The sequence below is a fragment of the Euprymna scolopes genome, chromosome 39, assembly GCF_053919585.1.
Source record: "Euprymna scolopes isolate OS-2025 chromosome 39, ASM5391958v1, whole genome shotgun sequence".
Lineage (NCBI taxonomy): Eukaryota > Metazoa > Mollusca > Cephalopoda > Sepiida > Sepiolidae > Euprymna > Euprymna scolopes.
This window is the reverse complement of record NC_136520.1, coordinates 5,054,089-5,068,990: the sequence shown is the minus strand read 5'-3', so window position 1 is coordinate 5,068,990 and position 14,902 is coordinate 5,054,089. Positions and strand designations below refer to the sequence as shown.

At 35.4% G+C, this 14,902-nt stretch overlaps 1 pseudogene; it reads left to right on the top strand.

Moving 5' to 3' along the window:
* Positions 1 to 13,984: 13,984 nt before the first annotated feature.
* On the top strand, positions 13,985 to 14,217 carry LOC145264047 (U2 spliceosomal RNA; annotated as a pseudogene).
* The last annotated feature ends 685 nt before the right edge of the window (positions 14,218 to 14,902 follow it).

Sequence of the window (14,902 nt, the reverse complement as noted above, 5' to 3'; positions counted from 1 at the left end):
TTATAAGGAAAATTGCTAGCCTAACTACAAGCAACATGGTCATCTCAGCAATGAAACAGATTTTCTCTGAGCATGATATTTCCACCAGAGTCATTAGTGACAATGGACCACAATATTCCAGTGAAGCATTTAGAGAATTTGCCCAATTATGGCAATTTGACCACATACCGTCATCCCCAAATTTCCTAAAATCTAATGGCTTTGTTGAGGTTCAAATCAAAACAGTTAAAAGAACTCTAATCAAGGCAAAGCAAGCAGGCAGAGACCCTAATTTAGCAATGCTATGCCTATGAACAATACAAATCAGTCACAAGTTACCAAGCCCTGGTGAACTTTTAAGCAACCGCATTATGGGATCAAACATAATTGCAAAAATTCAAAATCCCAGATTTCCCAACCCTGACCATATCCATGAACAACTAGAACATAGACAGGATATGCAGAAAATGTATCGTGACAGAACAGCTCATGATTTACCAGCACTTGTCCCTGGACAAGATGTTCGAATGCTAGATAATCAAACAGGGAAATGGAAACCAGCAACAGTTTTAAGTAAACGTGAAGAACCCAGATCATACATCCTTCGACTCCCAGATGGATCTTCAAAAAGACGAAATAGAGTCCAAATAAGGGCGACTGGAACATCTACCCGTAAACAGGTTCATTTCAACGGTCACATCACCTCATGACAAAGTGAACACACTAACACAAACAATAGCTTACACCAACTAGCACCAAAACAATCAACATATAACACAAAATGTGGCCGTGAAATACATAGGCCAAAAAGATATGAATAACATATGTACTGGTGTATATAATAAACATTTGAACAATATTTTTTATCTATCTGGTAAGGGGGATGTAGTAATATCATAGAACTACTTTCATACGCGCAAGAGTTGTGGCCCCTGGCGTATGAATATATACGAGGTTCTCACTTCCCGCTCGGACATAGGCTAGTCAACATGTGTATATCTGTTCCTTATATATATATATATATATATGTATTAATAAATCAATTTGTTCATATAAACGTCTCTGCTATAATTCAAGCACCAACACACCCACACCTACATACCAATTCAACAAAGCGCAGAAGCTTATCTAAGCGTGGAGCTTCCCTTAGTCGAGAGCCATTCATTTCAATTGATGCCAGATGGGGAAGTGTTGAGAAAAAAAAAGTCGTAGTAGGCAGGCAGGCTCGAACCCGTACAGCGAAAGAGGAAAAGAATGTGGAAAAAGAAAAACATGACGTCTTTGCTATTGTGTCCATCGCCAAACCAGAAGTGGCGGAGGTTTAAATTAAGATTAGTCAATCGAAAAGAGAGGATGACTTGAAAACATCGGCAAAAAAAGCGACCCCACCTTGTAGAAAAGTACCCAGTTGAGGGTGAAGAAATTAATGTTTTTAGCCAATTTTTCGATATTTGGCGTCCGAAAAGTTGAGCTTCAAAATGATACCCATCTTGTGAAAATCTGTTGCCTCTGTCGAAAGTTTTAGGCAGACATACAAACATACATTTAAACAGACAGGTGAGATTTATATCATAGAAAGTATGAGAACCTGTATATTATTGATTGTGCCGATTGGGCAGACTCTATAAAGGTGAGATTTATATCATAGAAAGTATGAGAACCTGTATATTATTGATTGTGCCGATTGGGCAGACTCTATAAAGGTGAGATTTATATCATAGAAAGTATGAGGACCTGTATATCTCTATAAAGGTTAGCTTACTGTTTCAAAAACTGGGATCCGCAGAAAATAACAAATTTGTGGATTACACTACAATCATTGGAGGATTGCTATTATGTTATTGTGGTTGACAACTACACAAAATAGCCAGAAGTTGATGCCATTTGAAATTTTAATAAATGATTAAAAAGAATCAACGATTGGTCTGCAAAATAAGAAAACAGTTTAGGGACAGAATAGTTAACAAATCCAGTCCCATGTCAAGAAGGAGTTTCTACATAATAGTATCTGTTAACTGTTCTCTACCTTTCCTCTATGAAGAAATGTTGAAGTTTTTTCTCAAAGTTATAAAGATTTAACGATACTACTACTACTACTAATAATAATAATACTAAGACTATTAATACTACTACTACTACTAATAATAATACTAATAATACTACTACTACTAATAATAATAACAATAATATTAATAATATTACTAATAATACTAATAATACTAATAATATTACTAATAATACTAATAATACTAATAATATTACTAATACTAATACTAATAATACTACTACTACCAATAATACTAATAATATTAATACTACTACTAATAATACTAATAATAATACTAATACTAATAATACTACTACTAATGATACTACTAATACTACTACTACTACTACTACTACTACTACTACTAATAATAATAATAATAATACTAATAATAATAATAATAATACTACTACTACTAATAATAATAATAATATTAATAATATTACTAATAATACTAATAATACTAATAATATTACTAATACTAATACTAATAATACTACTACTACTACTACTACCAATAATACTAATAATATTAATACTACTACTAATAATACTAATACTAATAATAATACTGATACTAATAATACTACTACTAATAATACTAATGATACTACTAATAATAATACTACTACTACCAATAATAATACTAATACTACTACTAATAATAATACTAATAATACCACTACTAACAATAATAATACTAATCTATCTATATAATTATAAAACTCAAATGACCTTGTAACAAGTGATGTACCCCACTTTCCGGTTTACGACATCTGGTTGCGCATGCGTGCATAAACATTAACCCATAACAATGTAAACAAATAAACACAAATCGCTTCTTTTGCAGATTTTGACATGCGCACTGAAATATTAACGTTATTATTTCGAAATTATTATTTAACATGGGAAGAGTGGAGTGTTTTGCAACTATTCTTTATTACAACTATACTGTCACTATTTTCTTACAACTAAACAACTTTAACCCGTTGACAAACATAAGAACAATTGCAGTAAAGCCAAGACTACTACTACTACTACTACTACTACTACTACTACTACTACTCTCTATCCGTCCTTTTCCTTCCTTCTTTCTTTTATTTTTTGCTTACATTTCTAAATACAAAATAGTTGTGTGAAAACGGTGAATTTGTTGACACATTTACTAATCTGTTTCAATATTAGTTTTATTTTATTTTATTTATTTAGGTTTTATTTTTTTGCTTCAGGTTTTATTAATTTTTTTTTTTTTAGATTTTAAGTTTCTATAACTTGGTTGAAGGATTCCAATATGGGTTTTTCGTTCTTATATTTCTCATCGGTAGGTTCATGTCTGTTTTTGCCACTGAATTATTTTCGTCAGCATTCGATTCGTAGGAAAATCATGCTTAATTATCGATTTTTGAGCGATTATTCGGAAAAATAGGTAACTTTGCACGAATAGGGAGGATTTTTTTTTTTCATGTTTGAGTGATCCATCTGTGATTTTTCATTTTAATATACTTTCATAGAAATGTTTCTGTTATGTCAATAAAAAACTATTTTCTTTACGTCACAAGTGTCACGCTCATACATGAATTCCATAGCTAATATAACATACTGACCCAACGGGTCACGGGTAGTCTAATAATAATAATAATAATAATAATAATAATAACATTAATAGCAGCAGCAGCAAATAGATTAACAGATTTAGTTAAATCACTCCCCTAAAATGAGATTCTACTTTTTTTTTAGATGATTTCGAGGCGGAAAGAAAAAAATTCTTTTAGAATTTTAAATAGGAAAGCAGTTCCGCACATATTTCCAGTTCATTCTAACTTTTTTATTTTTTCCAATCACTCAAAAAGCGAAACATGTTGTTGACATTTATTTGACGTGTTTCTATCTATATTTTTTTAATTTTCGATTTTTCAGCGATTATCAATGGTCCTTGTGAAGGTTTTATGGACAGCCATTCTTTTTCTTTTTTTTAATTCTAACTCAACAGAGTGAACACTGAGATTGTTTTGAACTAATAACATGCTTTGAAATAAGTTTAAACACAAATTGTTTTATCGTTATTTCCATGGCAGGCTCGTCTGAACTCCAATCTCTGGTCCCCCCTCGCCAATCTTTCACAAAAAACACCCGTCTAGCTGAATCCACTGTGAAAAATTTCCCCCACTCTATATCTGTGCCTAAATCAAAACGCGGATTCCATGAACAAAGCTTCTTTCTTAGAACTGCACGCCTGTGGAACTCTGTTCCGTCTGCCTGCTTCCCACCGGACTACAACTTGGATGTCTTCAAGTCCAATGTTAACAAATTCCTAATGAACCGCCCCCTTAAGTAAACACTTCATCAAATCTCCACACTAACGTAATGTACTTGCAATAACCCTTATCCCTGAGTGGCTTCCGGGCCTTGATAAGTGGTGATCACTGTGTAAAAAAAAATTTAAAAAAAAACTTATTGAGGTACGTAGAAGAGTCTTGCCTTTGGTAACATTTATTTGTTGCATACTTGTTTTTCATCTCTTTTTTGTTCTATTAGTTACAATAATAAATGCCCGAATTTTATTCGTCTTTGGGAGAAGAGGTCTAAGTTTAAATGTAGATATAATTTCCTTTTTGAATCGGAAAACTTTTAAAGATTTTTATCTATTTTTTTTTTTTTTTTTTCATTTTTGTCCAAAGCCAAGAAGTACCCTGAATATTATTTCAGAAAAAGCCTGTTGCGGTTTCAACCAAAAGAAACCACTCATCAAAAAAAAAAAAAAGACAACAAAAAACACATTCAAAACAGAAACACCGCAGCCGACAAATACATCGATACAAATAACTATCCCATGGAACACCGTAAGAGTACAATTCCCACGACTTTATATTAATTTATTTATTGCGGACTATTATTCTCATCTTTTATTAGTTGTTGTTTCATGATGTTTCGGCCAACTATTCCTCTGGCCTTCGTCAGGTGGTAACCGCGACAGATAGAAACCACCTGACGAAGGCCAGAGGAATAGTTGGCCGAAACGTTGTGAAACAACAACTAATAAAGATGAGAATAATAGTCCGCAATAAATAAAAACTAATATAAATAATACTCATCTCAATAATGAATTCCAATTAAAATAATATATATCCACGACTTTATCAGCTTCAATTTGATACGGACAAGTAAACATAACCTCCAGACAGATGGCTCCCTACAGTACGTTAAAACTCAAAAACGAAAACGACGATCAGTGCTGGGAGCTGCTTTGTCTATAACTACGTCCACTGGATAAATATAAAAAACAGCAGGCCTTTTCAACAAGCAGTCAGTTACGGCGAGATCGCCAAACGAAGAGGTTCACCCCATCAGCAGCTCAACCAAACGCAGCAGCATCAGCAGCAGCTGTACCACTACAGAACGGACTATGCTACCTTCCCAGACAGCAGCCGAACCCAGTAGCAGCAGCAGCAGCAGCCACTTACCGCCGACTCACTTGATTTCCAGCAGCCTAATATTTCAAGTCGGTGCCTTTTCCTGTAGCCACTGGCGATGACCTCGTATCCGTTTCAGTTCGAACACCAGCTGGACTTCAACTCTCAGACTAAGACCTCCAACTTCCTTTAGTTTTTATTTTTAAAATAAACCTGAACCGATTTATATTTCGTTCACAATGGTATCTATTGCATTTGTCATCTCCTTTTTGCCATCGTTATTTTCATCATTTTCTTGCCTGTGTCATCTTTTATTGTAGGGTTGATTGTCACCGACATTCGGCCCTGCAACAAACCGATGGCAGACAATGCCAATGTCCAGATGGCGCTAACAAAATTGAAAAACCGTGTTTGGTGAATTTTAAATCCTTCAATATCAATATATATAAGCCGCATGTGCGTGGTCGCCCTCTAGTGTCGCATGCGAGATGACGCCACAAAAAATAGTTAAGAGATGATGAATGTGAGCAGTGTGAAGGGCCAGCATTGTCTTCATATTTTCCCCAAGTTTCAGAAAAATCTAATGGACATGGCAAAAGTTCTGGAGTAAAAAGTGTCATTTTTTGCAATTTTGGAGCATTTGTGACCCCTTCTGAGCTGCTGAGAATGCCAAATCCAAGTGAAAATGGACAAACAGTTCAGTTTCATGCCTTAAGACATGTATATTTTAATTCAGCACCATGGAAGCCCACTATATAGACATTATCAAGTTTTTGAGTAATATGAAAAAAGAGCTCCAAAAATGCATGTTTTTTTTTAGCCCTAAAAGTCCCAGAGGTATGCGAACCAGAATTTTGCCAAAGTCACCAATACTGGATTTATATTAAGAACAATAGGCTCCACATTTTGGCCAAGTTCCAGAAAAATCTAATGGATGGATCAAAAGTTATGGGGCAAAAGTGTCATTTTTGGCCATTTTGGGGGCATTTTTGACCTCTTTTGAGCCTCTCGGGACGCAACGGGAATTTTCGCAAAAATTTTTCTTTTACAGTGCACATCTATTTAATGAAATACAATTTGTGGCAAAATTTCAGGAAATAATAATGGATGGTCATCTAACAATCGTCCCAAATAATGGACACACAGATGCACGCACAGATGCCACTGAAAACATAGGTCCCTCTCCGATAAATCGGGGGACCAATATAATTTTCAGAATGTGAGAGATGATATAATTCTTTCTACAGACAAGCAACTTCACATACGAAGCGAGTACTCTGCCATTTGAGCAACCAGAGTGAACTTTTGAAATGTTACATCAGAAGGGCTGTCCCCTTCTCATGTAAGTAAGAAGGCAGACTAGATAATTGAAAATAATATTAAGAAAAGCCTAGAATCGAACCCCTGTAGACAAGTGTTAAAAGATAATGGATAATTGAAATCCTAGGAATGCAGTCGATTTTTAATTCTTTTAGAAATAACTGGATATTAAATATGTCAGTTAAAAGAATGGACAATTCCAGTTTATAAATAATGATTAAAAATAGGTTAGATATGAACAATTAAAGTTAGGAATTCTTTGTTTGCCAAAAGTGTGTTTGGACAGACATGTGTAAAATCCATGTGAAATTTAGTCAGGTTGGTTAACAGCACACCTCTGACATCACAAGTAAAAGAGATTCTCAATAAATTGAGATGGGGGTTCATAGTTAGGATGAGAGGAGCTCACAATCACAGTCACAGTGATAGAGTCAGTTAGAGACAAGAGTCGGATAGCGACTCCAGTGAAGCTGATGCCCTTAGAGGCGAAAGGTGGAAGAGAGACCATATAAAAGTTTGAATTCCTGACATCATCAATCAGCTGGCCGAGGAATAAAGAAATCATAAATTTTGTAACTGTTTGTCTTCGTGTCGTCATTCGATGGAAAAGGAAAAAGTAAATGTCTTTTGCCTGTCATCATCTTTAACGAACTTTGTATAATCCCCTCCAAGTGTTATGTGTACTCATCATCACTATTATCATCTCTGTTCTAGGAATCCCCCGTTATATGTCTCCAATATCTACCCCGACCATTCAACACTTCGTCTCAAACAAGGGGTGTGGTCATCCAATCAACGAGAACCCAAGTCGATCAAAAGTTGTTTGAGACAAAGTAGTTTCATTTTATAGTCGGATAGCGTTGCAGCTTGCGTGATCTGTGTTAGTTAATCAACTTTCTGGCATGTGGCACGGTTGTCCAAGTGGTCGCATGCAAGAGATTAATGTTTTGAATCCCAAGTTCAGATGTTTCCAACTGATGAGCCCAAATGGGGGCACAACTCGAGTCTTGGACTTCCGGTTTGTTGGCTGTCATGACTCTTGTGAGTTGCAGCGTTGCTTGACTGTAAAAATAATTATAGATATGAAGGACCTTCAATAAGTTTCCAGATTTTTTTTTTACAGGCATTTAAAACTGTTGTAGACTCTTGAAAATTCAGTATGTTATTGCTATACATCTTATAAGATGACTGACGAATTTTTGTGATTTCAGGTTCAAATGAACAGCTATAACAGGAATTGAAATACACGCTACTAAAGCCTGATTGTCACAGCTGGTGAATTTCAAAATTGCAATCTGGACGTGAGGACACTTTAGAAGAACGATATGCAATAAAATTCTGTTTTCAACTTAAAAAAAAAATGCCATAGAAACGTATGGAATGCTTTGGATTGCTTTTGGACCATCTTACATGAATCAAACATCAGTTTTTGTGGCATAAGAGATTCAAAGAAGGCAGAGAGTCTGTGAGGGATGATCCGAGGTGTGGGAGGAGTAAGGAAGTGAGAACACCAGAGTTGATTGGCCAAATAAAGAATTTCATGGATAAGGATTGTCGTGTGTCTATAGAGACAATAAGTACACAGTTTGATGTCAGTGTGGGAACTGTACACACAATTATTCGTGAGGAACTGAAGATGCGGAAGATTTGTGCAAAGTTTGTTCCAAGGGTGCTCAGAAAAGATCACAGACTATTTGGCCAAGATGGGCATCAAGACAGTTCCTCACTCTCCATACTTTGCGCCCTGTGACTTTTAGTTATTCCCTAAGCTCAAGGAAAACCTTAGAAGCTGTCGTTATGAGACAATTTTAGGAGATGAAAGAAACTATGATGAGGGTCATTGACACGCTCACACAAAAGGACTTTTATGGAATCTTCCAGAAGTTGGAACAGTACAATAAGTGCATTGCAGCCGAAGGAGATTACTTCAAAGGGGACAAGTTATTTATTTGTTTCCCCACAAAACAAAATGTGACACAAAGTCGTTTTTAATGTGGGAGATCACCAGCTCCCCTCAAAAGGGGATTCTGCAAAAATAAAATTGCCTTAGTATAGAAGGGTTTCCCTTTCCATTGACTGCAGACACCACACTTCAGTGACGAGTCCAATACGAGTACCGGCTTTCGACTAACTTCAAAGGGGACTAGAGTTTCATGTGTGTTCTATCAATAAAGGTGCTCACATGAATAAGGTCTGGAAACTTATTGAAGGCACCTTATATATATATATATATATATATATATATATATATATATATATATATATATATATAAGAAATAAAAATTACAATAAGTTTACCAAGGTAATCAAAATGGTAAACTCAAAATATATTATAAATATTAAAGAGTTAATATTTACAAGTAAAGTAATCTCAACCAGATGTAAAAGCTCAATAAAACCGAAAAGGAAATAGAGCTTATAATATGAACAAATGATTAATAAAATATGTTAAAAAACATCTTGAAAAAGAGTTAAAAACATATTTAATTTTAAAAAGGAAGCACAAGATAAGTGGATAGTCCTTAATCCGCGGAGTTTCGAAAAAATACTCTCCTTCTCATCAGAGGGCAGGAATTAGCAAAATGCGGGATCGGATTTTGCATGTAAAAGTATTTAACGAAACCACAAGTAAGCCACAGATCTTATTTGGTTAAAAAAAGGGTGAGGTAAGGGGAATAGGAGATAAAGAAAAAATGATAAAAAGATTTCACATGAATGGATAGTCCGGTGAAGGGTAAAAAATCCAAGAATGGTAAAATCCAAACACGGTCGAATTAAAAACTTCCAATCCAACAGGTAAGTTCCAAAGGAATAGCGTATATATATATATATATATATATATATATATATATATATATATATATATATATTATATATATATATATATATATATATATATATATATATATATATATATATATATATATATATATATATATAATATAAAGCTGAATGTGTGTGTGTGTGTGTGTGTGATCACGAATAGGCTCCTATATGGTTGACTATTTTAAAAAACTGATTACATATAATGATAGAAGATGTATCGAGACACAGGAATGGGTATGTTTGATCTGGCAGAACAGTGGTTCATTAAAATTGTGGGGTCCGCATTCACGCCTGGTCCACAAAGTATGGAAATAAAAAATTTAAAAATTAAAAAAAAAACGTTTACAAGTGTTTTTGATATAGATGTACATAAGAATACTTTGATAAGTATGTTTTAACTTAAATAGGGATGACAGAATAAAATTGTGGGGTCTGCATTCGCACCTGGCCTCCATAGAATGAAAATAGGCACAAACTTTAATAAAGACTTTTCATATCTATCTGCGTAAGTATACTTTGATAATTATATTTCAGTTTGAAGAAATATGGTATAATAAAATTATGGGGTGTTCTTACGCGCCTGACCTCAATAGAATGGAAATATGTCACAAAGTTTAATAAGGTTTTTTAATATAGATCCACAGAATATTGTGATAAGTGTTTCAGTGTGAACAGGTATGGTATAATAAATTATGGGGTTTATCTATTTTATTTTTACTTTTATCATATTTTGCTTTGATTTTGATACCCCCAAATTCGAAGCTATCTCTTTACAACCCTTCCTTTTCATAACCTATCATACTTTCATAAATCAGACTCCATTTTCTGTAGGCTGCTGTGAACCCAGACAACGACGGGCACTTTTGCTAGTATATATATATAGTGGAGATGGTAGTTAAAAACTGAAGAAAGTGCTCAATACTGTTGTAGAGCAAATATGCGTTTTATTTTTTATTACCGTATCTTTCTGTTAAGTTACATTATTGTTTCGGCTACACGGCCGTTTTTTTGGCCGTCTGTAGCGTACTCAGACTTTTACTTTTGGGATGAAATATATATGCATGTGTGTTTATGTTTATATATTTTTACGCATATGATCCACTCCTAAACTAATTAACCAATCATTATGTATTTTGAAACAGGGTTGTGAAATGTAAGGGTGAATAATGTAGGCTATATTTAGTTAAGTTTAGTTTTATGCAAAGGGGGCAAAGAGAGGTTGAAAGTTTGTTTTTTTTAAATTAGATCTATTTATTAGATATGAATTAAAAATATTCATCAAATTTCAGTTTCTTTCGAGTATTTTAAAGGATTTTTTTTTTGGGGGGGGGGTCATAATATTCGACAAATCCTCCAATTTGAAAATCAAATATTTCAGATTTGCATTCAATTCAGAAAGTTCCTTGAATTTCAATTTCATTTTTAAGACCCCTTAACAGCCTAACAGTTGTGTTCCAAAATTCATGATGATCAGTTAATTAGCTTAGGAGTTTTGTGGTGTATATGTTGAAAGGAATAACAATGAAACAAGTAATATATTAACAGAAACACAGACAAGTATGTTCGTTGAGTGGGAACTCAATCACTGGAAGAAGGTTCGATCACTCTACCGCTCCAGCAGATACAATTCTCTATCTGTATAAAAGCCAGATACGCCCTAAAATGAAGTACCTTTACTCCTGATCTGAAATGGAACACGTACTTCGGGCCTGTTGGCAAGGACACTGGGAAAATGGTTGGATCCTTCTACCGCTCCAGAAGATATCTCACTACTGATGCAATTCTCTAATTAAACTAACTAATAAAAGCCAGGTACGTCCAAGGATGGAGTACTGCTGCTACAGCTGGGCAGGAGCCGCTAAAAACAGCCTATCCTGCCTTGACAGAGTACAAAATAGACTTCGTGGTTTAGCGGGGCATGCCCTTTTCTCTTCCCTGCAGCTTCTCTCCCACAGAAGAGACGTTGCGAGACTGTCTTTGTTTTATCGTTATTTCCATGGCAAGTGCTCGTCTGAGCTCCAATCTCTCGTCCCCCCTTGTCAATCTTTCACGAGAAACACCCATCTGGCTGAAACTACTGTCAATAATTTTCCCCACTCCTTATCTGTGCCTAAATCCAAACGTAGATTCCATGAGCAAAGCTTCTTTCTTAGAACTGCACGCCTGTGGAACTCTGTTCCATTCACCTGTTTCCCACCTGACTACAACTTGGATGTCTTCAAGTCCAACATAAACAAATTCCTGACAAACCGCCCCCTTAAGTAAGACACACTATCAAATCTCCAATACTAATGATTACTACAATACTATCTCATTGATTACTGTACACGCAATAACCCTTATCCCTGAGTGGCCTCCGAGCCTTGATAAGTGGTGACCACCCCCCTCCATGTAAAAAAAAAAAAAGTACTGTTGTCACATCTGGGCAGGAGCTTCACAGTGCACCCTATCAAGCCTTGGTAGAGTTCAAAGTTCAAAACTAGCTTCAAAATCTAGTAGGTGATGCCCTTTTCTCTTCCCTTTAACCTCATTCCTACAGAAGAGACGTCGCTAGTCTGTTTCTGCTCTTTCGTTATTTCCATGACAAGTGTTCGACAGAACTCCAATCTATGGTCCCCCTCTTGCCAAACTTTCCGAAAAAATCGCTCGACTAGCTACAACTACTATAAACGATTTCCCCCCACTCTGTATCTGTACCTAAATCTAAATATAGATTCCATGAACAAAGCTTCTTTCCCAGAACTACCCACCTGTGGAACACTATTCCGCTGCCCTGCTTCTCACTTGAATACAACATGGTAGCCTTCAAATCCAATGTAAACAAGTTCTTGTTGAGCCGTCTCCATAAATAATCAAATTCCACCTAAATTTACACGATTAACGATTACTATACTACCAACTTACATTCATTAAGCCTTATCCTCGAGTGGATTTTGGGCCTTGATAAGCGGTGACTCTCAAGTAAGTAAAAAAAAAAAAAAAATCCACTCAACTGGAGGACAAGTAATGTTACGACTCTCTCCTTCTGAATTTTGGGTCCAGACTTTTTTTTTTTTTATTTATTATATTTTCACCCCAAACAAGGCAATTGCCACTTAGGTGTAGAGGGCTACTATCAGGGTCAACAGCTACTGGGGTACTATGTAGGGAATTGAGCAGCAAGATATTGGTTCACGTTACACTTGAACTTCTGCATGTCAGTACAGTTGGGGAAGCAGGGACCTGGAATGGAATTCCATAGTCTAGCGGTTCTGGAGAAGAAACTACTGGAGTAGAAAGATCTTTTACATCTAGTGATCTCTACTGTGTGGGGGTGGGATTTAGTTGCCTGTCGGGTTTGTCGAGGGTGTTTACGTCGTAGGGGCACAAGTGCCTGCAGTTCGTCAGAGCATTCACCGTTAAAATACTTGTAGAACAGGCAGAGGGATGCAACATTTCGTTGATGGGACACAGACTGAAGCTTAGATAACAGTTCAGGACCTATCAGGTTGGAGACTCTTTTAAACCCTGTCCAGGAGCGAGAGACTTGTAGCAGATGCACCAGTCCAAATGTGACAGCAATACTCCATACATGGGCGAATAGTGGCCTTATAGAGGTACAGCATACTTCCGGGTGTTAGTAGTTTTCTAGCACGGTAGAGAGAGCCTACCTTCTTCGCAGCGGTCCTGACTGGAAAGCAGAACCTGCTAACCCGGAAATGTCGTCAGGAATAGTCCATCATCAGAATCTGTGGAGGTGCCACCCCAACAAGGAGTCATTCCTATATCAAAGGGGTAAGAGGTTAAGATGTGGGTTATATTTAATTTGATTTAGTTTTATGCAAAAGGAGTATAAATAAGATGGAAGCTCTTTGTGTAAATCCAGATATCTCTAATTTTTGTTAAATTTTAATAATAAATATTTGATATTGATTAATAATTATTCTCCAAATTTCAGTTTGGAATATTAAAAAAAAAAAAAAATTTTTTTTGGAGGTTATAATATGATTACAACCTCTCATTTGAAAATTCAAATATTTCGAATTTGCATTAAATTTGTTTCCATAGTCATTAGACACTAATTAAGTAAAATTCCTTGAATTTCAATTTTTTTTTAAGACCCCTTGAGCTTAAGCCTTAGATTTTAAATATTTTCAAGAATTTGAAATAATCTAATAGATTTTGATGGAAACTGGAATAAGGATTCTAGATATGAGGTTTAGTATCATTACTAGCATGGTGACCCGACATTGCCCGGGACTGAATGATGAGCAACGAATGTTTTACATATTTGTAATGTTGCAGTTACACTTCACTTCATAAAATAAAAATTCATAAAAATAAAAACTTTACTTTAGTAATTCATAAAAATTGTACTTTACTTCTGAGAGGAAGCTTCACATGTCTCCCTGCACTGACTTAGTCCACAATCTTGGCCTTTTGGACAAGATCAAAGTGTAGTATCTGTTCTTCAGATGCTGCACTTCATTTTCTTGTTCTCTTTCGGTGGAGGAGAAATCCTTCACGACTGAGACAATTTTTATTTTTGTACCTTTTCTCCACGTTAAAAAACGACCCTGGTGTCTAACTCTGTCCCGTGGGGAGGCATAGTAAATAGGTACATTGCACTGTAGAGAACCTACTGCTGATTTTATAAAATTATTTTATATACAATGGCTTGCATTAAAGTTTAAAATGCAAAAGTCAAGTATCATGGTTCAATTGTGCTCTATTCATTTCAAACGCACCGTCATATCAAAGAACCTACTGCTGATTTTATATGATCGTCCTTTCTGCTTGTGCGGTGATAATGGTTTTAATTTAAGTTTATCATGAAAAAGTCAAGTATCACGGTGCAATTGTGCTTTAAGCAGAAAAATTCATTTCAAACGCACCACCGTCATATCAAAGAACCTACTGCTGATTTTATAACTGCCTTTTCTACCTGTGTTGTAATAAAACTTGTTAGGCTGTGTAAGGTGTTAACTTTAGTCAAATTTGCCTGTTTCTTCTTTCATCGGATTATTTTGCTTTTGGATTATCGATACTTATCGAAGACATTCCGATACAATACCTATCTAAGAACACTGCCAGACACATAAAATACATTTGTGTGAAATCTCACAAAATCGGCCCAGCCGTTTTCGAGTCCATAGGGAACAAATTCACACAGACACAGATAAAGTTCCTTTATATAATAGTTAGGATAGAGATATTTTGATTTTAATCTTCGTAAAATTCATGAAAAACTGTTCTGCTTATAGTCGTTCTTGGATGGGTATTCATCTGGTTCAAACCATTTCCTGTACCCATTGCCACCACCACCATCATCATCATCATC